Below are 22,866 nucleotides of genomic sequence, written 5' to 3'. Positions count from 1 at the left end.
TCTTAATTTAGTCAGCTTATTTGGGTGTACTACAAGAAATTTTGTGATAAGTTGTTTTCTCAATAATTTCTCAAGCAAAATTTGAAGTCATCTCTTAAAAATGACTTTACTTAAAAGTGTTTTACTTGTATTGAGTATATTGTTTTCATTTGAATTTTTTATTAACTCACAAGTGATTTCAATTTAACTTTTGTAAAATGGTCTCATATTTTATATGTTTGTCAGATGACATAGCAATAATATTTATGTTAAATTTACTGTGAAGTTATTCTTACATATTGCTAAAGAAGTTGTAGTTTCCCTATTCATTTTTAATTATTTGTGCTAGCACGTGAAGTTTCAAAAGAAACCTGATTTTAAGATATAGTGTAACACATGGACTTTGGTGGTTTAAAGTGATACATCAAACATATGTTAGCACTTGTCTGTAAAATACGAAGGCAGACATATCTCCATTTGCACCACGGACTTTCTTTTATTTATTTTTATTTTTTTATTATTTTATTTTTTTCACAGACTTTCTTAAAAGTAAAAATCTGCACTCATGATAGAAAGTTAAAAGCCCTCTGAATTCTCCTTTCCCAGCGATGCACTGTCACCTACCTGTGCTAGTAGGCAAGGCAACAGAAGTGGTCAAAACGGCACAGGCTCTGGCAGTCTGGCAGAAAAAAAAAAAAAACGTAACACAAAATCCCAGGAGAGTCCCAACCTGGATGGACTGGTCACCTACCCTCTCCTCAGGGTACAGAAAAGATTGCAAGCCGGGCCCCACATCCAATATGCTCTGTGCTCGAACAAGCATACAGCGTCTCATTCTGCAGGGCCACCTTCAAGGAGGAAGGCTATTGATTTATGGGAAATGACGTTAGACATAAAGGATAATGATACGTAGATCACAAATGCTATGGAAGAGTTCTTGAATCAGCATATAAAAGGGGTCAATAATGTGAAGAGAGTGTGCATCAGACTTATTAGGAGACTTCATTGCTCTGCGATTTATGAACCTCCACAGATGGCAGTGATATAATATAATATTCACAAATATGATGCAATAAACAATATTAAAATGTCCAGCAGTGCCACTTTTAGTTTCAGCTATAAACGGAAAATATATCTGGGCACTCTGTACTTTACAAAGAAGATGTCTAGAGCCTCTTGATCTTTTTTTTTTTTTTTTTTTTTTTTTTTTGCAGTACGTGGACCTCTCACTGTTGTGGCCTCTCCCGTTGCGGAGCACAGGCTCCGGACTCGCAGGCTCAGTGGCCATGGCTCACGGGCCCAGCTGCTCCGCGGCATGTGGGGTCTTCCGGGATCGGGGCACGAACCCGCGTCCCCTGCATCGGCAGGCGGACTCTCAACCACTGCGCCACCAGGGAAGCCCGATCCTTTTGATTTTTAAATATGACCACACTGGTCTGTTTCTACACTTGGGTTTCTTCCGAAAATGTTTTGATATTTGTCTCATTCTTCTGTTGTGAATGCATATGTGCCTGACAAGAGTAATGAGTGGATGAGGTTTTGCAGGTATCGCTCATGAGTCAGATGGCAAGGACATTAAGGCACCATGTCTGACTGCTTGATTCCTTAGGAGGAAAGAGATTCCTCCTCTGAAATCTTCAACTATGGAGCCGTTACATTTTACCTTTTCCAAATTATAATATAAAGAATAGCTGCTACAGATATACTGACCTAAAAAGTATTTAGAATTTGAAAGATATGGATATTTTCAAACTAAAATTGAGACTTTTGTTCCTGTGAAAACAATTCAGAAGCTAACACTAGATGAATAATATCAATTACCGAAGAGAAAATGGGGGATCTGTTATTCATTTCATTCATTTTCTAACAAAAAAAATCATCACTTTTCAAATTTGCTTAAAATAGAATAGTATCTTAAAATAACAGTAATTATGATTGATTTAAATGGCCAAAGAAAGACTAATTTAAATACCTGGTGAAAAAGAGCAGCTAATACTATTGAAGTGTTATTTCCTAGGATTATTAGTATTATTATTCCTTATTTCCTAGGATTATTTTGGGAAACAGTGTTAATGAAATTTGCATTCTCTTCCTGGATATGAGAAAATTCAGTTTTACATTAAGAGATATTATATTTTTAGGTAAAGTATACTAGTATTTAAATCTAGCCCTGTGTTGTTCAAAATGATAACTTTGAATATGTTCAGAATTGCAAGGTTCAGTTTGGTTTTTCTAGTAAGTTACTGAAAATAAAATAATTTTACATGTGATAGAATATTGCCTTCTTTCTATTTTTACTTGCTTTACCCCTACTCTGCCTCTTTCTTTTATTAAACCTGCTAATACTCCTGTCCATCTCCCATACTCTCTTGCCTTGGGCTGTGAAAAATTAACTGTGTATCAGCTTAGCACACATTCAATTATATTTTCTCATCTGTGCTGCCTGGGATTCTGATCTGTAAACTGTCAGATCCATCCCCTTTCTTGTCAAAATATCTTTTGACTTTATTATATACAGTCCGACCATCTGTCAACTGACAATCTTAATATATGCTACTTCTTTTAGACCATCTCCATTGTTGAAAATGAACTCAGTGCTCTGTTTTCTTTCCTACCTAAAGCAGATCTTTTTTTCAGTCTATCACAAACTGAAATCTTCAACTGTGGAGCCATTTCTATTCCACTACACTGTTTATTATGTTGAAACATAATTTACATTTACAGCCCAGTTGACAGCACTTTAGCTTCTCCCAAAAACCCATGATTTATTTTATTTGTGCAACACATGTTACTCTGAAAACCATGTAACATTTGAATAAACTAACTACATTTACTGGGTATTAGACTCTAGGAAATCTTCTTCATAAAATGAGTTTTGCTCTGAATGTTATCAGGTTCCAACTTAGGAACAAATGTAAGGCCTAGGTACAATGGAACCAAAATTCAAACTAACAATCAGAAAACTAAAACAGGATTGTGATCATTGTATAGCCAAGCTTATTCCTATAAAAATCATTCTTAGTACTCTATACTTTTTAGCTAAATACTCTCTAAAAGCTAATCTCTTTTAAGGTTAGCAAACTATTCTTCTCTCATAAATAGGAAAATTTAGGAGCATGGTGTATAATTTAACCTCATTTTCAAAAAGATGGTGGGTAGAGTAGAATGAATTAGTTTGAAAGAAAGTCAGCTTCCCCTGGGAACATAAGCCCCTGGAAGCAAGGGGATTTGTTCTGTCCACTGATGTGTTCCCAGTGTGTGTAAGACTGCCTGGCCCACCAGGGCATCAATCATCATTGGTCGAAAGATGGAATGAAGTTTCTCGAAAAAGTCTCATTTGATGCTATGAGACTTTGCACTTCCTCTTCCTAGGACTCTTATCCAGAAATTCAAATCAAGATTTGATCCCATACATCCTTTTTCTTTGTTCAGGTGTTACCTTCTCAGCAAGGTCTTCCATGATCACCCTATTTAAAATTGCAGTTTTCCCTGGAACCCACCTTCTCCTAGAACCTCTTCCCCATTTTCCCCCATTCTCCTTTACCACTTAGAGTTCGGATAGATTTTACTTATTTGTTTGATTGATTGATTGATCGATTACCCAGCTTCCTTACTGGAATGTAAGCTCCATAAGGACAGATGCTTGTGTCTGTTTGGTCATTGGTGTTTTCTGTGGTACTAAATCAACAATGCCGAGGATAGCACCTGCCACTTTGTAGGCACTTGATGAGTAGTTGTAGAATGAAAGGATAAATTGGAATATTCGGCTTAGAGAATATTAGAATTATTTACTACATTTCGTTCAGTTTACAGAAATGCTGACTGGTTTTAGATCTCTAGAAATATGTTTAATGATATGGAATAAGCTCGCCATACATTATTTATTTATTATTTATTATTTACATTTATAAAATGTAAACAAATCTTTGTACATTTAAGCACTTAAATAGAACACCAAGAAAGGTACCAAAAATCATTTTGAAAATTATTTGTATAGACAGAAAATGTATTGATCGATAGATTGATAGAAATAAAGACAGATTGTGTGTGTGTGTGGGTACAACTAGCCTTGTTTTGGAGGAGTCCCCAAATATACTGTTTTTTTTTTTCCTCTTACTAATATGGTCTTCTTCTAGAACCTATCCATTTTTACTAGCTGATCTGTCTTACCTAAAAAAGTCCTGTCTACTTATGAAGCAAAAGCAAAAACAAAAACAAATTAAAAACAAAGAAAAAAAAACCTCCATGAGGCTGCAAGGAAACATGATTTAAGAGGAGAAACTGCAATGTAACTGTTGAATAATTTGCAAAATATTATTGCTGTTACAATTATGTTAGAGATGAATGTGTTTTATTAGAAATATGTTTGTTATATCAGGCTGTGGTAAGCAGAATAATGGCTTTCCAAAGACATTCACATCCTCACCTCAGAGTGTGTGAATATGCCAAAGGGACTTTGCTGATATAGCTAATTGAGGATCTGAGATGGGAAGGGTGCCTGGATTTACAAGGACAAGGGTCCTTACACAGGGGAATCAGAAGGGTTGGAGTGAGAAGAGCTGTGCTGATAGAAGCACAGTCAGAGAGCGATTTGGAGGTGCCACCTGCTAGTTGTGAATGTGGAGGAAGGGCCCAGGAGCCTAGGAATGCTGGCTGCCTCTACAAGTGGGAAGATGTAAAGAAACAGATTCTCCGCCAGGAGGCTCATTTTGAACTTCAAACCTCCAGAACTGTAAGATAATAAATTTCTGTTGTTTTAAGACCCAAATTGTGTAGTAATTTGTTACAGCTGCAGTAGGACTCTATTCCATAGGCTTATTATTCCTTTTTATTATCCTTCCAACTGCAAGATTCAGGACTGACTGACACATGAACAGCAAAGTTTAGTGAAGCATAAAGAGCTACTGCCCAAAAACTAATCTGGAGGCAAATAGAGTTTGCCTGGAGTGCCCTTCCCTTCTTCCCAAGGTCTTTTCTCTGGAGCTTTTCCTCTGTTCCTTTCCTACTACTATTCAAGGTAGTAACTGATGACTGAATGGTTAAATTTTAAAACTTAAAATAATGACTATATTCAAGTTTGAATGCAGGTTTAAAGGAATCTCTTATATGGAGAAAATCTTTTAGGTCCTGAAACATTATTTTTTAATGAAATATGTTAAATGATTGATATTTTTACAAGAAATTCAGTCCATATACCTTATCCATAGCCAAAGTTTAAAAGGGATGACCCTAAAGAAGGTTCCGTTTAGTAACTACAATTTGGTTAAAAATGATATTTTTTCTTACCCAGTAACAATTTGCTCTTTATAAGAACTATAAGTATTTAATAATAATAATAATAACAATAACAATGCCTACATTAGTTTTCTGTTTTTGCCATAGTGAATTACCACAAGCTTAGCACTTAAACATTCCAAACATATTATGCCACAACTCAGAAGAATGGGTGGGCTAGTTTGGTTTCTCTGCTCCACTTTTCACAGGATCAAAGTCAAAGTGTCAGCTGCTGGGAGGAGTCTGCAGCAGCCTCATTCAGGTTATCAGCAGAATCCAGCGTCTTACAGTTACCTAGCTGAGCTTTCCGTTTCCTTGTTGCTGTCACTCTGGGGCCTCTGCTTAAAGCCTCCTTCATCCCACGTCACATCCTCCCTCCATCTTCAAATCACCAAGGATGTGTCAGGTCCTTCTCCTGGACCTCTCTGACTTCTCCGTCTGCTGCGTCTCTCTGACTCCAGCCTGAGAAAGTTCTCAGCTTTTAAGGGTTCATGTGGTTACACTGGGCCCACCCATGTAATCCAGGATACTCTCCCTATTTGAAGGTCCAAGAGCTTAATTACATCTGCAAAGTCCATTTTTCCACATAACAAAAGGTATTCCAGGGGTAGTGTGCATACACATTTGAGGGCTGTTCTGCTTCCTACAACATGTAACATGCATTAAGTGCTCTGATGTCCCAGCGTATGATACATCCTTTTCTTTAATTCTTCAACAGCCCTATGAGATGGATACCACCCTTCTCTCCTTTTTAAAGAAGAGGAAGCAGTATTGGAGAGGTTCATGTTACCTGGTCAAGTTCAGGGGTAGAGTCAGTTCTGCTGTGTGGCACATGCATTCCTAAAAAGCACTCTACTAGGCGAAATCACACAATAAAGACCACAGGCCTGATGTGAAAGATGTGGTAAAGGGCACAATATTCAACAGCGTAGCACAGAGACACATTTAAACAAGATAAGAAACTGATACAAGTGGTAGTTCAGTGATATGCACATTAAATAATTAATAAGATGCATGAAATTAAATAAAATAGAATCTTTACCTTGAAAAAGGCCTTAAGTTTGCTTTAGGAAGTGGACATTGGAAGGTTTCAGCTTCTTGTGAGGCACTGGCAGGAGGGTTATCTGAAATCAGATGGACGGTTGTGACTGCAGAACGTGCTTGGGTGAACTGAGGTCTGGGAGATGTTTGAGGGGCGTGTGTGTGTGTGTGTGTGTGCGTGTTTTATGGATTCCTGGACAGCTCTGTTCATCTCAGTGCGGTTTTCTGCATTCACCCAATGTTTCTCCAGGAAGAATTCATGCATAAGAGAACACGAAATTCACATTATGCTCAAATCCTTCTTTAATATGTCAATTACATTGAAATAAATTTGTGTTTACAAAACAAGTGTTACAGCAGAACTGCCTCTAGTGACAGGCAGACTAGCTCAGAGCAGTAAAATTCCCTGAGTGCCTCAGCTCGTGATACACATACACATACGCTGCATGCATTAAAGAAGACAACATAAAAGATAAGTACAAATAATTCTAAGGAATTTCCACATTGACATGAAGTTTAGTATCTTTCATAATCCTTTCTTGAGATCTTTTGAGGTAGTGACTCTCATAGCACGGCCAATAAATCACTATTCTACTGCAATTTCTGGCCTCGCTCTACTTTAAACCTAAGTATAAACACCCATAGCAATCGAATGATGGAATTTTGAGAAGAGCCTCATAGCATAGTTTTAAAGGGCATGCACTTCAGTTAGATATGCTCTTTTTGAAGTAAACAGGAAGAACTCTATATTCCTTAAGGTAAATTTTGTTTTGGTCATCTACACCTTAACACAGATATAAAGAAAGGGGGTGGGAAGGTGAGTTAGATGAACAATTTCAAGGGCTTAATGAGGTCTAGGTACTTTATACACAATCTAATTTTGTTCCCGCAACAACTGGGGGGAGGTGTCTTATTAAACTATTTATTTTATGAATTATGAAAATGAATTTCAAGTCAGTCAAATAACTTTCCCCACATCACACACCAGTCAACCGCAAGATGAGGATTTTAAAGCAAGTCTCTCTGTTGACGATGAAGCCCATTTCCTCCACATTAAAGGTCTGACCCAGTCAAAAAGCAAAGTAGGTTTTCATCCTGGTTACTCCTTAATCTGAATTTGTAACCTAAGTTCAATAAAAATAAAAATAAACTTATCATATCCCCCCAAACAAGCTTTCCTCTTGTTCCCCTCCTCATTAGTATGATCGGTCAGCTACACAGGCCTAAAATCCTCCCTCACCTACCACAAGCAGTAATTTACCAATTCTTATTGATCATTAAAGCATTTCTAGAATCTGAGTCTTTCTATTTTTTATCCACCATTCTAATGCAAACCCTATAAAACTATATTACTGAAATAATGTCCACTTGTCTTTCTTAGAAAGGCAAGAATCTCCAGGATCTACTTTTTCAAATCACCTTCCAAAATATCAATAGATTTAGCTTGCTATTATGAAATCTGAGATAAATTAACACTATTAGTCCTCTGGAAACAAACCCTTAAAACAAAGAAAGTAGAGGATCTTATATTTGGAATGTGATACCTGCAGTAATGCACTTTTGTGTACAACCTCCCCTCGCCTTGTTAGTTTCATGGAGTTTTGCCAAAGTGGGATAGCCTCCTTCCAGGATCTCTGGAATAAGAAGGGCAGGAAAGCCACTCTTAGCATATGAAGAAGTCTCACAGGAAACATTATTTAAAACACACAAATCATGGCTAGTGCATGGGTCTCGCAGAGTAACTAGAAATCCCCAGGGCTTCGGTTTTGCGGGCTTTCTCATTTCACCCACGTCCATGAACGTCAGTAAACATTTGCACACGAACTGTAGGTCCATATGTCTTTCTTCTGTCTCCTATACTCCCTGAGCCTCCCGCTGCAACCTTCTGGACCACATGCATTCAGGAATCTGTACTAGCTGAATAATTACCTAACGCCTAGGCTTTTATAAACATAAGAAAACCTTCCCCTTTTGAACAAATGGAGAGAATAGTAATTCTTTTTCTCAAGACTCTGTTCAAAAATAATGCCATTTAAAGATCAAGCTTGGGGCATGATTGAGCTTTCATGCCAACAGTGTCATAAAGAGAATTTTGAAAGCAGTCAAATCCCATGTGGAGACTACAGGTGACCACTGCTCCAATCCAGACTGGGGTGGAAAGTAAGTTGGACTTGGAGAGGGTACCAAGTTCAAAGTGAGTCTTTTTCTTGCTGCAGTTGTGGAAAGCATATTCTGAAACCCAAAAGGGAATTCTCCTCAATGTTTCAATTTGTTTGAAACAAGATTTACTGCTTTGATTTTATGTTTATTGTCCATAATACTGGCATTTTAGGATAAAGTTACTTTACAAAGTCATATTAGGTGCCCTCATTTTCAAAATGGATTCCCCTTGTCTGTTTTACAATTCAAAAGATGGATGGCAACATTGGGTGCTTTAACCTGGTTTGCTTTGGTTTATGAATATTTTGAGCGTGTCTGTGGTGTTGGGGATGCTTTCATAACTCCTTGTTCTAACAGTAGTTTTGATGTGTGGCTTTATGAATCTGATCCTTTGAAACACACAGTGCTGCACTGCGTTGCCTTGGAGAATTTGGCCCTGTTGTTACACAGTTACCTTCTGTTTCACCTTAGAGCCTTTCCATTTCTTTTCCAGGGCATTGGTCCTGAAATACCCTAGCCTTTCCAGTCTTTGAAACAAGCTGCAAGAGAGATGAATACATTTTTTGTTCACTAATAATAGAGTTGCTCTTGTAATTTGCATTAGTCATTGACTAATGACACTGGTAGCACTAATAATGGAGTTGCTCTTGTAATTTGCAACTTTTGGGTATAAGCACTTGCAGAGTTGGTGCTATTTTTGGATAAATACACATAGGATTCAGAAATTTCACTGGGCTTATTCCCTGTTTCCGGAATATTAATTCACAATCTCTATATTTCTCTAACTCCTTTAGAAATTATTGTCCTAGAACTGGCCCTTTTCATGTCTTCTTTTTGCTGCATCCTAATTTTTTCTCAACATGAAATTCCCATTACCACCACCAGCAGCTTTTTCCCCTTTATCATCACCACCATCAAATCACTCTCTCACTGCTTCTGGAGCTATCTTTCTGAAATAGACGCATCATATTTCCACCAACCCCCTTCTCTCCTTAATCAAGATGCACTATAATGTGTGTTTCACCTATTCTGTGTGCCTTATATGCTGTTCTTCCCATAGAAACTCTAGTTGAACCAAATTAAGAATGTTTCTTGTATCACATCCACACATACCTTTTTCCACTTGCATGCATTTACACAAGACTGTGTTCATGTTATGGAATAACATGTTCAGAATAATATTTACATTTTTTACCAAATTTTCTAGTTTGGATTCATTCTTTAAAACTTGTTTTGTGTACCCATCTAGTTATTTATTTACCATCATAGTTAAAAAGTACCTACCATGACCTAAGCACTGTGCTCCAAGCTAAGGGTATAAAATGATTAAAACACAATCAATTTTGAAAGCACTTCCATAAGGCTTCCATGATAATCGTCTCCCTACCCTGACCATCTACTCACATCTACCCTGATCATCTAGACACAAAGGAAATATTCAGTCCAGCCTCCTCTCCCAATTTACTTTATTATTCTTATACTATTTTACACATGGTACCATATTTTATGCCAGAACACCTCCCTCATTAATTCTTATACCATTGGATAAATATTTTATATTTACCTTGTTTCTAAAGAATTAAACTAAACAAATAAATGAACTGATGCATTATATTTTTTTCAACATTTTCAGCGACACCTAGGACTATGTCATACACAATGTTTCTTGGTTAATGGTCATGATCATAGTAGACTCCTTTGACAAACTGAACAGATTTACATCTTGACATGTGTATAATACATAAACCCATGGATTGAAATTTTCAGTATATTTTCTCCTTAAGGAAACTCAATGGCAAAATTCAACTGTCGCAAATAACTGCACACATATATATGCCATAATGTATAAAACTGTGAGTTTAAGACAGAAAGCTTTTAAAAAAGTGCCAATTGTCTTAATACAAAAATATTTTCTGACTTCTGAAAATAAGAGCTCCTAAATTCGACTATTAAAATGTGATCGGGGCAGGGGGGTGGGATGAATTGGGAGATTGGGATTGACATATATACACTAATATGTATAAAGTGGATAACTAATAAGAAACTACTGTATAAAAATAAATAAAATTCTAAAATTCAAAGAAAATTTTTAAAATATAAAATAATAAATAAAATGTGGTGTTGTTTTCTGCTTGAAGCAGCTGTCTTAAAGCTTTTATCTATTTTCGTGTAAATCAAAGACTGGTGCAATCAGTTGTTGAAGAAAACAATGTCTTTTTAATTATTAATAATGTCTCTAAATACAGAATGAACATCTGGTTCACGTCTTGCCGAGATGAGATGGCCTTGTCAGAAAATTTTACTTTCTACAGGAATCACTGTATCTCCATCTTACAGTACAGTATTTTTCAAAGCAATAATTTTTTTCTGTCCTTAGACATCAGTCACAAAAGCCCTGAGTAACTTTCAGGTTTATTAGAGGTGGCACCAACTATATTATTTCATAAAATGAAAACCAGGCTGCTGCTTTTGAACTATAAAATAAGTTGTTCCAACCATAACTCAAGCTAGCACCTACATAAATGTTCCACAGAAACATGGCAATGTGAAGTCAAAGGCTGTCTCCCCAGCTATACCCTGGAAGGAGCATCATGTAAGCAAGTGGGATTCTTTTGTGATGTGCAGTATCCTTTCATGTAAATATCAATCTCCTTGTATTTGTGTTGGTAGAATGATGCTAGGTGATGACCTATTAGTTTTAAATTCAGAACTCTCACATTTCCTTGATTGATATTTTGAACGTTATTTGATTCTTTAAATCACCACTATTTTTTGTCCTGGGTAAAGAGGAGTTCCCTTGTGAACAAGGTGCTAAGGAAATGTAAATACAGTTCATGATCAGTGTGCAGAATTATATAGATCTTTACAATTGATGTTCTGAGAGTGGCAAAATAAGGGGTATCACACCTTGAAACAGAGATTACATGAAAGATGTTGGATTAACTCCTATTTTTGTTCATACTTCTCAAAACTTCCGCTTTCCTGTCTCACAGGCCTTATGACCCTCTTTCCCCAAGTCTTTACTAATTTAAATCAGTCTTATGTTTTATAACTTCTTGATTTAAGCACCTGTACCCATTATTCCCATTAATACAACAAAATATACTATGTCTAACTTATCTAATTTTTATTAAAGGGAATGGGAAGAAAATGGGAGGCTGTGAGTACTTACAAATTTTTATCTAATTTAACCTAGTTTTGTTTAATTTTATCTAAATTTTACATAAAGCTTAGCATATTTCATGTAACAATAATATTACACAGGTGGTGGTTATAAAGGAACAGATCCATCTATACATGAATTATGCAATATTTCTCAAGAAATGTTCTGTGCATAGAAAACAAAAGCAAACCAAAAAAAAAGGAAAAAGCATAAATGTATGTGCATGTGTGTGTGCATATGCGTGTGCGTGTGCGTGTGTGTGTGTGTGTGTGTCCATTTGGTTTAGTTGAATACAAAGGAGAGATGTTTGGGACTAGATACCAGGTAACCTGATATTTAAGAGTATGGACCACAGAGCAAGAATACCTGAGATGAAATTCTTGCTTGCATTCAATATCAGTTGGGCTTTGGGAAAATTACTTAATCTGTTTGTTACTGAATTTTCCACTTAAAGAGTAGAGATAACAACAATAACATTACATAGGCTTGTACTGAGAATTAAATGACATAATTCTTAAAAAGCCCATAGAATGGTGTGTCTAGTAATTACTAAGTACATGTTGGTAATAACAGTGATATGATTCTATTTAGAAAGATGCAATGAACCCAATTTCCACATAACAGCCTCATTTTTCTCACAATCAAGCGGCACCATATTTGTAGAATTCCAGATTCGACTTTGGTTATGCATCGTTAACTTCCACTTGCCTTTCACTGCCTAAGACATCCCTACATGTTAATTCTGTAGCTATGATATTTTTAGAATTGACTTAGCATGTGACCTAGACAATCTTTTAAAGAAGAATTCAATATTTCAAAAATTATTATTTCTCAGGAATTTCTGGAAAACTTCATTTCAGTGTGTTTTCTGAACAAATTCAATCTGGGTTAAAGAGGATAAGAAACAAGTCAAAATAAAACAATCTATGGTTATTCTATTAAGTTTATTGCTTTTGTATGATGAATAAGTAGAAATAATTGCTCTGAAAATTTCCATTAAAATTTTTTATGCACCTCCATCATGAAAAAGTATCGAGGCCTTTAAGCAATCACATTGTTTGAAACACACATATGTATGTAAGTTTATGTATATATTTACATAGGGTGGAAATATACAGGAAAATTATTATATAAACCCATTTATTTATTTTACATTCGGTAAACTTGTCATATTATATATTAATCTCATTTTTGTACTTTTTTTCAGAAATAGATTTTTTTAACTTTTTATTTTATATTGAAATATCATTGATTAACAATGTTGTGATAGTTTCAGGTGTAGAGCAAAGTGATTCAGTTATACGTATACATGTATCTATTCTTTTTCAAATTATTTTCCCATTAGGTTGTTACATAATATTGAAAAAAGTTCCCTGTGTTATACAGTAGGTCCTTGTTGGTTATCCATTTTAAATATAGCAGTGTGTACATGTCAATCCCAAACTCCCTAACTATACCTCCCTCTCACCCTTCCCCTTAGAGAATGAACCATAAGTTTATTCTCCAAGTCGGTGAGTCTGTTTCTGTTTTGTAAATAAGTTCATTTGTATCATTTCTTTTTATATTCCACATATGAGCGATATCATACAATATTTCTCTTTCTCTGTCTAACTTACTTCACTCAGTATGACAACCTCTAGGTCCATCCATGTTGCTGCAAATGGCATTATTTCATTCTTTTTATGGCTGAATAATATTCCATTGTATATATGTACCACATCTTTATCCATTCTTCTGTCAGTGGACATTTAGGTTGCTTCCATATCTTGGTTATTGTAAACAGTGCTTCAATGAACATCGGGGTGCCTGTATCCTTTCGGACCTGTTTTTCTCTGGATATATGTCCAGATGTGGGGTTGCAGGATCATATGGGAGCTCTATTTTCAGTTTTTTAGGAACCTCCATACTGTTCTCCATAGCAGCTGTACCCACTTCATTCCCACCAACAGTGTAGAAGCCTTCCCTTCTCTATACACCATCTCCAGCATTTGTTGTTTGTGGATTTTTTGATGATAACCATTTTGACTGGTGTGAAGTGATATCTCATTATAGTTTTGATTTGCATTTCTCTAATAATTAGCAATGTTGAAAATCTTTTCATGTGCTTCTTGGCCATCTGTATATCTTCTTTGGAGAAATGTCTATGTAGGTCTTCTGACCACCTTTTGATTGGGTTGTTTGTCTTGATGATATTAAGCCACATGAGCCGTTTATAAATTTTGGAGACTAATCCCTTGTCAGTCACAACATTTGCAAATATTTTCTTTTTTCAGCTTTATTTAGGTGCAATCGACAACATTGTAAGATATTTAAAGTGTTCCTCATGATGATTTGATATACATATTCATTGTGGAACAATTTCCACCATCAATCATTTAACACCTCTATCACCTCTCATATATACATATTTTGGTCAAAACATTTAAGTTCTACTCTCCTAGCAAATGTCAGTTATACAATACAGCATTGTCTGCAATAGTCACCATGTCATACATTAGATCCTTAGGCCTTATTCATATTAAAACTGAAAGTTTGTACCCTTTTATCAGGCTTTCCCTACTCCCCTCCATCCCCAGCCCCAGCAACCATTTTTCTCTTCTCTGCTTCTATGAGTTCAATTTATTTTTGTTTGTTTTAGATTCTAGATGTAAGTGAACCATACAGTATTTGTCTTTCTTCCTCTGGTTTATATCACTTAGCATAATGCCTTCCAGGATCATCCATGTTATTTCAAATGACAGGATTTCCTTCTTGTTTAAGGCTAAATAATATTCCTCTATTATTATATTTATATATATTTCACATTTTCTTATCCATTCATCCATTGATGGACACTTAGGTTGTTTTAATACCTTGGCTATTGTAAACAGTGCTGAAATAAACATGGAAGTACAGATATCTCTTCAACATCCTGTCTCCATTTCCTTTGGATATGTGCCCAGGAGTGGAATTGCAGGATCATATGGTAGCTCTATTTTTAGCTTTTTGAGGAACCTGCACATTGTTTTCCATAGTGGCTATACCAGTCTACATTCCCACCAACAGCGAACAAAGATTTCCTTTCCTCCACATCCTCACCAGCACTTGTTATCTCTTATCTATTTTTGTTTTTGGCTGTGTTAGGTCTTCGTTGCTGTGCAGGCTTTCTCTAGCTGTGGCGAGCGGGGGCTACTCTTCATTGCGGTGTGCAGGCTTCTCATTGCGGTGGCTTCTCTTCTTGAAGAGCATGGGCTCTAGGTGCACGGGCTTCAGTAGTTGTGGCGCATGGGCTCAGTAGTAGTGGCTCACAGGTTCTAAAGCACAGGCTCAGTAGTTGTGGAGTACGGATTTAGTTGCTCTGTGGCATGTGAGATCAAACCCATGTCCCCTGCATTGGCAGGCGGATTATTAACCACTGTGACAACAGGGAAGTCCCTCTCTTGTCTTTTTGATAATTGCCATCCTAAATGTTGAGAGGTGATATCTCATTGTGGTTTTGATTTGAATTTCCTTCTTGATTAGTGAGGTTGAACATTTTTCATATACCTATTGGCCATTTGTGTGTCTACTTTGGAAAACATCTATCCAGGTCCTTTGCCCATTTTTTAATTGAGTTGTTTGTTTCACTTTTGACTTGTATGAGCTTTTTTTTATATTTTGGATATCAACCCCTTATCAGATATGCAGTTTGCAAATATTTTCTCCCATTTAATGGATTGCCTTTTCCTTTTTGCTGATGGTTTCCCTTGTTGAGCATAAGCTTTTTAGATTTTCATCGTCCCATTTGTTTATGTTTGCTTTTGTTGCCTTTGCTTTTGGTGTCAAACCCAAAAAATCATTCCCAAGAAAAAGTTAAGTGGCTTATCACCTATGTCTCTTTCTAGAGTTTTATAATTTCTGTTTTTATGTTCAAATTTTTAATCCATTTGAGTTGACTATTAGGATATCATGTAAGATAGTGGATTTGATTTTTGACCCACTTACTTGTTAGCTGACCAACCTTGGTTTAATTATTCAATTTTCCTATATCTAAGATTTCTCACTTGTACAATGAGGATGTAATCACTAAATGAAGCAAATATTTGTGTCTCTTTTTATAAGATGTATTTGTTAGCATATTCTTTTTGCCTTCCCCCACTTTCAAAAGGAGATATTTACTTTTGGAAGTACATCTCCTACAATGTATTCATATTTTTTATTAGTTCTTCATATTTTAGGAAACTAATTGAACAGTCTAACACTGGATATATCAAATATGAAAAAAAAATTAGAAACAACCACAAAGTCGATTCCTAGATTGTTAGCTGAAGGGGACACACACACACACACATACATACACACACACGCATGCACACACACACAAACTAGGGTAAAAACATTTTGGAAATAAGCTTAAAGAAAGTGCCACCAGCAAGCTCACCAGTCTGCAGTAGCTCATGATTTATTAATTTTCATGGTGTGAAGTTAAAATGAGTGGTCTATCATATTAATTAATAGCTCAAATTTTAATAAGAACAATGTGTTACTGCATACTGCCCCTCTAGGACAAATTTTCATACTGGCATCTGGCTTGTTCACACAATCTAGCTTCCCATTTGGATTTCAATGGTCTACACGATTAATGTCTAATGCTGACATTACTCTCTCCATTGCTTCAGGAACACTTAGAGGTGATTTGTGGTGAATGATCTGATTTTCTTAACAGAGGTATACATAAGGGCAAAGATATTGTATTTAAAATAATTAGGTAGCTTACTGAATATAAAGTATTTATATAAAATTTTTAAATATGGGTAAATTTATAGATTTATTAAATGGGAAGAGTGAAACAAGGAGAAAATATTTAAGTGAAGAAGACAATAATGTCATCTTACTGGATATAGAAAAAAAAGGCTCAGAATGAATTCCCTCAAATTTTATTTTTAAGCTTAGGAAGTGACTGATAGTTAAGAGGCTGCAGGTTATTTTTAAAATATGTTTGCATATTTATCAGGAAAAACCCTTTGCGAAGTTTGATTTCTGAAAACACTACCACCATTAAAATTACTCTTATAATGCACAATTGTGTGGATTTCATATTTTCATTTAGAAAAGTATGTTATCAAAGCGTGCATGTTCATTAGAAAAGACAAATTAAATAGGAAAAAGAAGCATAATAAAGAAAAATGCATAATAAAGAAAAGTTCTAACACTCAAACATAATTTTGGTTGACATTTGGTCATGATTTTTCCAGATATATGTCTTAATATTATGTCTATATATTTCTGCAATTCACATAGAAGGACAATCTGTTGCATTGCTTATTGCTCTGTGTGTGTGTGTGAATAATCTTTACCCTCTGCATGAATTTACTAATACAGTATTCAAAATAAACACGAAATATCAAGAACTATGAAGAGTCTGTGATTTCACCTTTCTTGCAACCTTGCAGGTTAGGTTGCCACAGTTTCATAAATGCTGATAGAATACCAGAGACACCTGAATCAGAGCCAGTGGACTTGATTACTCCTGGCACAGCAGGAATCATGAGCTTCATGTTTGTTCTGGTTCCCAGTCTCTTAATCCCATGACCCAATGAAGAACATTCCAGATGGGTGACGGGCATGCAGTAGGTTTTCATCACAGCTGTAAAAATCCAAGTTTATAAAGGATTCTTTTATAAAGGAGTTGCTAGCAAACCTGCTAAATATTGACCCTGGAGGGAGATATTATTCGCCATTACCCCCTGCCCCTTCCCATTCCACAGCAAACAAATCCGTCCTTTACCCTGGAGGAAGACAAATATCCTTGTAAAGATAGTCAAGGACAGAAGTCATCAATGCCTCTATGCACATGATGTGGTGAAGTGTCTACCAGCACAGTGATGTAGTTTTATCAACATGGGGCAGGTCAGATACTGTTCCTCAGAAGTTAGAAATTGGGAGTAAGGGGATTAAGTTATTCTGATCTGATTTATTTAATAAAAGTCATAAACAAAATAGGGAGATCTAATTGCCTACATTTTTCTTTATATGTTAAAATAAGCCAAATATCAGAATAAGCTCTTTGGGATATAGACAGTCTTCACATTTATGTATAATAATAGAGTATATACATAAAACTTCACTGTTATATATAATACTGCCATTTGCAGGTACATTTTTGCACATGTCTATTTATTTTTCAAACCAAATTTTGAGGGGAATTGCTGGGTTTACAAGATCTGAGTGTCCCCACATCTTCAGGCTGCACTCCTGCTCAGAGCTTCTACTTAACACATGTTCACTAGATCTGATGAGAACTAAAGATTTTCTTAAATAGAACCAAGAAGTTGTGCTTCTGTGGGCTCCTCCTGGTTTTCCCAGGCTTTTTACTTTGTATATTTTTATTTTCTATAGTTCTATACATTTAAGTCCATGAGAAGCCTCGCTGTGTTTTATACCCTCCATTAATTCATAGTAAGGTCCCTACTTTATTTTAATGGTCACTTCAACTTCACTTTCTACTGTTTTCAGTAGAGGAAATATAAGCTGTTTGAACAAAGAGGTTTCAAGATAATTTGACCTCATAATGTGAAAGTTTCTGTCTCTCTCTCTCTCATAATCATCCATTGGTGATCAGACCTTCCCACCTTGTAGAGCAGCTCTGCTTTATGAGATCATTCAATCATTGCTCTCCCACACCCCGCAGGCTTTTTAAAGAAACTCTCATAGGACATTGTTTCCAAATCCAGGAGTCACAGCAGATATTATTTTATTGATATATAATAAGGAAAATTATAGTATTATATATATATATACGCATATATATATATATACCATTTATACTAGAATACTCCTATTAAAATTAAACAAGGCTCAGTTATAAATGGGATTATAATAAACATAAATTTTCAACTTCTTCACAATATATTTTGTAAATGTTTTCCACATTAGTACATACATACCTAACTCGATTGTTCAAATGCCTGCAGAGTGTTTCATGCAGATTATTTCAGAATTTTGCTATTACAAGGAATTTTTTCAGTGAACAATTTTGTTTATGTCTTTGTGTAGTCATGCAGTTACGTCCATAGGATTTATTTCTAGAGGTAAAATTATTTAGGCAGTTGAATAAATTTTGAGACATTCTAAATCACATTGAAAAATTGTTCTTCAAAAGAATATGCACCAATGATTACTATTCCTTGTGTTCTGCTCTGGGAAAGACAAGATAATTAATGCCTTCTTACTTTCTCCTGTCTCTATCTCCTCACTACCAACTAATTAGCTTGATTTTGTTTTGTTTCATCTTTTATATGTTGATGCCCACATATATACATTTAAATTATGGTATTTTAATGACTGTCTTTGTTTCATAATTTATCACACATATAATAATAATTTTATATATATATATATATATATATATATATATATATATTACCACAGTTTGGGAGTTATATATTTAAATGCATCACTACTAATTGTAAGAACTTTGACACTGAGAATTCCCTATTAATGAATGTGCTCTTCATATCCATCTCCTGATTGGCTAAATTATATATTCAATTATAATTTGATGGAATGATACAGGTGTTATAATTCCAAAATCTTTGTAAAGATATTTGTTTCTATATGTTCTGCATCATAGTAGCAATGCTAGATTAAAGGAAGGGAAATGGTTTTACATGGTTTAATATGTGTCTTTTACCTCATTGCCACAGTTCCTCTTCTCTTACCTCTCCAAGAAAGAGACATTTTTGAACCTTTTGGGATCTCTTCCACTGGTTTATAAAAACACTATACTGCATTTCTAATTTAAAAAGTTACATGTCTTTCCCCTCAGTGCTCTTTCAAATTGGTTCAAATTAGATTTTATGTAATAGATACTCTTCAGAGATTAGAGTGTAGTGATTTTAAGCATGTATGAAATTTTCTGCTTTATTTTTATTAGTTTTCTTCATTTTGTTGAGTTTTAAGAACCAATATGCACCCATACTGGCATGCTCCTGAAAGTTTGTGCATGAAATAAATTCAGAGATTTTTATCATTATAAAAAGGCTCAAAAGAAGGGCTTTTATTCTCTAATAAAATAATTATTAAAAATTATTATTAAAAATTATTTTAAAATTATTAAAAAATAATTGTTCTCTAGAAGTGCCACATTTTTCACATGTTGGATGTTTATTAATATATTTTATTTCTAATGTGCAAATCTTATTCTGTATGAAAAACATGACGATCATACTGAATTAACTTTTTGTTCAAATTAAACTTTGATAAACAAAAATTATCATCAAAATTGTTTAAAACTATTCACTTTTTAAAATTTGGTGTTTAATAGTTTTATTATAAGGTGTGTGTTGGGAGAGACTTCTTCATGTGTTCCTCAGGTGTTTGCACATCTTGAAAACAGACGCAATGACTCCCTTTGTCTTTTCTAGGGTTTAGACAGAGTGTCTCTCTCAGGAGTGTATAACAAGTTTGTTTACAGTTCAGTGCCATAAGGAAATGACACCTTTGGGCAATGGTGAGGCAGCTTTGGGCAATGGTGAGGCAGCTTTGCCACAAACCCACTCACGAGCTCTACCCACCTGACTCACTCTACAACACCAAGAGGGTCTGGCAGGAAACCTACATGGCCTGCTGAGCCTTGGGTTCCCAGGTTCTTTTTCTATGACCTTGTCTTTCTTTTGTCTTCCTGTGTGAAATTTGGCTTGTTAGCATCTTAACTTGTTAGCAGAGCAAAATTTCAGAACCTTCTTAGTTCTTGAAAGTATGAAGAAATAGTTTAAACACAGGATTATTTAATCATGTATTTCATACTAACAAATAATAAAATGTTTTCTTCCTATTACATCTATCAGTAAAATATTTTTCCTTCAAGACTTGCTTAAATCATTGCTTTAGCCATTAAGAACTTTCTTGCACCCAAAACCATTTTTCCCCCGTAGAACTAGTTAGTAATCCTTCAAATATTTCTATACTGAAATGCTTGAACTTATATTTTTAAATACCTACGTCCATATCTATAGTGCACAATACAGTCTAGAGCATTAAATATTTTATAAAAGTTTACCAAATAAATAAATGAACAATGAGTAACCTTTTGGATGTGTTTGTATGGCCCTTAATAGTATAAATCTGAATGAACCCAGAGTTCAAGAGAAAGGACTTTAGAATGAGCTATGGCATGGGAGTACTTACTCACAGGTGTTCCTGGAGGTGGTACATTTTTTCCAGACCTGTTTCAAATATCTCACTTAAATATCTGACTGACCTTGACAACTTTCTGAACTGATTACCTAAATTGATCAATTTAAGTAAATGTGTGAGATGTGTGTGTCTATATATGTATATATGCATAGCATATATATTTACAATTCTTAATTTACATTTTCTTTTTAAGTCTCTATTTTGCAATTTTTTAAGTTATTTTACAAACTATATATGTATGTGCTTGTATGTCCTACTGTCTTTGTCCCACACTGAGCATATTGATGACTACATTCTGTCCGTTCATTTATAGAACCATGAGGCTGTAATCATAGACGACTGATACTGTAGGCTCCATCCTGTGCTTTATCTATGTAGAAAGATTATGTGAAACTTACTTTTTTCCTCTACTTATAAAAACTTCCATCCTTGGGAACTGTTCTGTCTTTTAGACACATTTCTTTCTTTTAAGATATGTAAAAATGGTCTAAGTATTATTTAAGCCAAATTACTTTGGAAGATAATGGCTCCCTTATTCTTATTTAGGTGAAGTTGAATCACGTAAAATGTTCTGGATTAATAGCTGAGGAGAAAAAAAATTTCATTTTGTGACCAACAGCACAAGGGTAAAAGCTTTACTGCAATTTATTACTTTCGATAAATAGCCACTGATGTGCCCTCCATTCTTAAATTAATTGTTAGAAATACCAAATCAAATTCAACAAAATTGAACATTGTATTTTTGAAAGATAAATCTACTATTTATATATTTTTTAATTTAAATTTCACCTACTATCATTTCACTTTCTGACAGAACAAGAAATTTTCTACAGAAAAAAAGTCAGAACATGATGATTTCAAACTTTTCTTTATTCATTGGTATAAATTTGTAAGGTTTTTAAATAATTATGAAGTTTCTATTCAAGTGTTCTCCCCATATTTTAAAAAATAGAATAAAGTTGTCCTTAATATTTCTTTAAAATCCCTAAAATATTTATAGAATTTTCTATCATTTGTAAAATCGTTAATAATTGTTTTCTGTCATGAATACATGATCAGTCCTTCCAGGGGGTTATTTTATTAATCTTTTCAAAAAATCAATTCTTGTGTTTGTAAATTTTTTTCTATTATTTCTTTGGTATTGAATTACCTTGTTTATTTTTATTTATTTTCCTATATTTACTTCAGGTTTAATTTATGTGTCTATTTCTTTTTCCTAGCTTCTTAAGAAGAAATTTAGATCATTAATTTGAAATTTTCCTTAATATCTAATAAAAGTTTTTATAGCTATATTTTTTCTCTGAGCAGTAGTTTAGCAGCTTCTTATGCATTTTGTATTTTTATTAAGTTAAAATTATTGTCTAATTTCCCTGCAATGTTGTTGACTTCAGTGTGATTTAGAAGTGCATTGCTTAATATCCAAATGTATGTGACTATTTAATATATTATTTTAATGGTTTTCTTTTCAATTTATTGTCTTTTGAAACAACCTCCATAAGATTTCAGTCTCTTGTAATTTACTGAGACATGTTCTACAGTGCAGCACTTGTCTCCTTTGCTTACTGTTTCATACGCACTTTTTGCTCTGAAGTTACTGAGTGTATGTCTTATACCGGTGAATTAGAGCAAGGTGGTTGATAGTTTAATTTACATCTTTTATGGCATTATTGAATTTTCAAGTTTGCTTACAAATACTTAAAAACAAACTTTAAAATTTCCAACTATGACTGTTTATTTGATTCTCTAGTTTTAGGTGCATTTATGTCTAGGATTGTTATCTCTTCCTGATACATTGCTTATTGCATCCTTTTGAAATCCCTTTCTTTACCTCTGGTCATACTCCTTATCTTAAAGACTTTTTTTTGTTGGATATTAATATAGCAACTCCAAATTTCTTATGCTTCTTGTTTTCTTGATACATTTTTTCCATCCTTTCACTTTTGCTTTCAATTTATCTGTGTCTTTAGATTTCAAGTGCATCTTTTTATTAGGCTATAGCTGAGCCTTACTTTTATCCACCTTAAGATTTTTCTGTCTTTACGGTTGGATTTGGGTCTAACATGTTATTAGTTTTGTATTTATTTAATCTTGTT

The sequence above is a fragment of the Delphinapterus leucas genome, chromosome 12 (assembly GCF_059928025.1).
Source record: "Delphinapterus leucas isolate spDelLeu-1000000601 "Yukka" chromosome 12, BTC_Dleu_Yukka2, whole genome shotgun sequence".
NCBI classification, from domain to species: Eukaryota; Metazoa; Chordata; class Mammalia; order Artiodactyla; family Monodontidae; genus Delphinapterus; species Delphinapterus leucas.
The sequence above is the reverse complement of the archived record's forward strand: the minus strand, read 5'-3'. Positions refer to the sequence as shown.